Source organism: Ammodytes marinus, assembly GCF_949987685.1.
Source record: "Ammodytes marinus genome assembly, chromosome: 5".
NCBI lineage: Eukaryota > Metazoa > Chordata > Actinopteri > Uranoscopiformes > Ammodytidae > Ammodytes > Ammodytes marinus.
The window spans coordinates 1,032,564-1,035,063 of NC_137234.1; the positions used below are offsets into that span (position 1 = coordinate 1,032,564).

The 2,500-nt window shown below is 42.8% G+C and overlaps 1 protein-coding gene across 3 annotated transcripts in view; it reads right to left on the reverse strand.

Moving 5' to 3' along the window:
* LOC307250769 (diacylglycerol kinase zeta-like) overlaps positions 1 to 210 on the reverse strand; it is a 50,657-nt gene extending 50,447 nt beyond the window's left edge. For all 3 annotated transcript variants that reach the window (XM_080027947.1, XM_080027948.1, XM_080027946.1), the window contains exon 1: positions 1 to 210. This exon is cut by the window's left edge and continues 34 nt beyond it. The gene's annotated coding sequence lies outside the window, so the exon portion shown is untranslated.
* Between the last annotated feature and the right edge of the window lie 2,290 nt (positions 211 to 2,500).

Below are 2,500 nucleotides of genomic sequence, written 5' to 3' on the forward strand. Positions count from 1 at the left end.
TTCCTCCCTCCTGTATGCTTCCTTCCTTAGTTGCGTCCCCGGTTCATTCTCACACGCTCAAAACACACACACACACACACACACACAAATCCAGGAAGCTAGAGTATTCAGCTGTTGAAGCCATAAAAACACAAACAACACTGTCTCTACAAGCTGCTTTCTCTTCTTCTACCCCTCTGTTTAATGTAGGATTGTTGGCAGTGTTTCTGGTTAGTGTTCCTCCGAGCGCAGAGTCTGGTTTGCTGTAACTCTTTGACTTTTATCTGAAAGCTCTGGCTGTCTATTCACTGCCTCTCTTCTTTAGAGCCCGCCTACTAAAACCCTCAGGCTATCTGGGCTGTGATTGGCTAAGAGAGAGTGAGAGAGAGAGAGGGAGGGAGGGACAGAGAGAGGCAGAGAGAGGAAGAGAGAGAGAGGGAGGGAGAGGTGGAGAGAGAGAGGGAGGGACAGAGAGAGAGCGAGGCAGAGAGAGGAAGAGAGAGAGAGAGGGAGGGAGAGAAAGAGAGAGGGATAGAGAGAGAGAGAGAGAGAGAGAGAGAGAGAAGGAAAGAGAGAGGAAGAGAGAGAGAGACAGAGAGAGAGGTGAGTGGGTTTTTGCCATCTGCTGGCTCTTGTGAGAATGTGCATTTGCTAAAAACAGACGATGAAATGAACTCATTTTTATGGCCAGCACCAGTGTTAATACACAGCCTAGGCTCTGTAAACTGGGCTGCACCAGTGTTAATACACAGCCTAGGCTCTGTAAACTGGGCTGCACCAGTGTTAATACACAGCCTAGGCTCTGTAAACTGGGCGGATCATGAGGCGATATTCACTGATTATGAGCGTTCTCCAGAATCACTGACTATTGTGATGATAGTCGTTTTATAATCAATATGTGGATAAAATAAATAAATAATAACACAAAATATTTCTGAAACAGTCTCATTTCTCCTCTGATGATCATAAATTACATGTAACAGCAAAGGAGACCATCAGTGTAAAAGAAAGCTATTTCTATATAGTTTTTCTTAATGCCTTTGTCATGGGTATACGCTCACCCAGGAACAACAGCTGGCGTGGTAAAAACACCACCTCATACTACAAACCTGCTTTGACATTAATGCATGAGGAAGAATTATATATATAATAGTACTTTTACTTTTAACACTTTATCAAGTTGAGATTTTTGGTTCAGAGTATTGAGAAAAAAAAACTAACATTGAGATAATGTCTGTTAAAGATGGTTGTATAGGAGAAATATACAGACGCAAACAGACAAGGTTTAGTCAAATAAACACCTGAATGTACATGTTGGACCTTTGATTTATACTAGTATGAAAGAAGACATGTTATGGAAGATAAATAGACAAAAATTTTTAGTTTTAAGGTGTTTAATTAGACATAAATTAACATTTGAAAAAATATATTCTGCAAATGAAATGAGGGCATCTTTCCCTGCAGTCTGCCTCTCACTCGGATCACATTTCTGAAGCTGTACTCTGCAATGTGCTTCACTCCTACACACTTTATACATAAAGATGTTCAAGCAGCCCACACCAAGAGAGAGAGAGTGTGTGTGTGTGTGTGTGTGTGTGTGTGTGTGTGTGTGTGTGTGTGTGTGTGTGTGTGTGTGTGTGTGTGTGTGTGTGTGTGTGTGTGTGTGTGTGTGTGTGTGTGTGTGTGTGTGTGTGTGTGTGTGTGTGTGTGTGTGTGGTGAGTCCAATATTGAAGCAGCCCACACCAGGATTGAGAGAGACTATGTGTGTGTGTGTGTGTGTGTGTGTGTGTGTGTGTGTGTGTGTGTGTGTGTGTGTGTGTGTGTGTGTGTGTGTGTGTGTGTGTGTGGAGGTCGAGCGGCCGTATATCCGGGCCTACGCACACAGCCCTTCACACACACACACACACACACACACACACACACACACACACACACGTGGCAGGTCCATCCCACGGGTTTTCCCGCGGTTATTTTTGACAGCCAATTAAAATGGAGGTGCAGCGGGCAGGAGGACAAGCCGAGTCCTTTCGCCTAAAAAAAGATCGGTTTATAAAACACACACAATACAACGACTGCTTTGAATATCAAGTTTCTGACATCGGCTACGTTAAACACACATTCAAATGCCTCTAAAGTCTCTACGAGGAACTTTGAAATATTTCTGGAACAGTCTCATTTCTCCTCTGATGATCATAAATTACATGTAACAGCAAAACGAGACCATCAGTGCAAAGAATGCTATTTTTATATAGTTTTTCTTAATGCCTTTGTCATGGGTATACGCTCACCCAGGAACAACAGCTGGCGTGGTAAAAACACTACTGCAACAACCATCTTTAACGGACATTATATCTATATCTGTGTGTGTGTGTGTGAGTGTGTGTGTGTGTGTGTGTGTGTGTGTGTGTGTGTGTGTGTGTGTGTGTGTGTTTCTTTATTTGACTAAACCTCGTCTGTTTGCACAACACAAATCTGTTCAAACATTACACATACTTGAGGACAGACACTGTTGAAATGTGT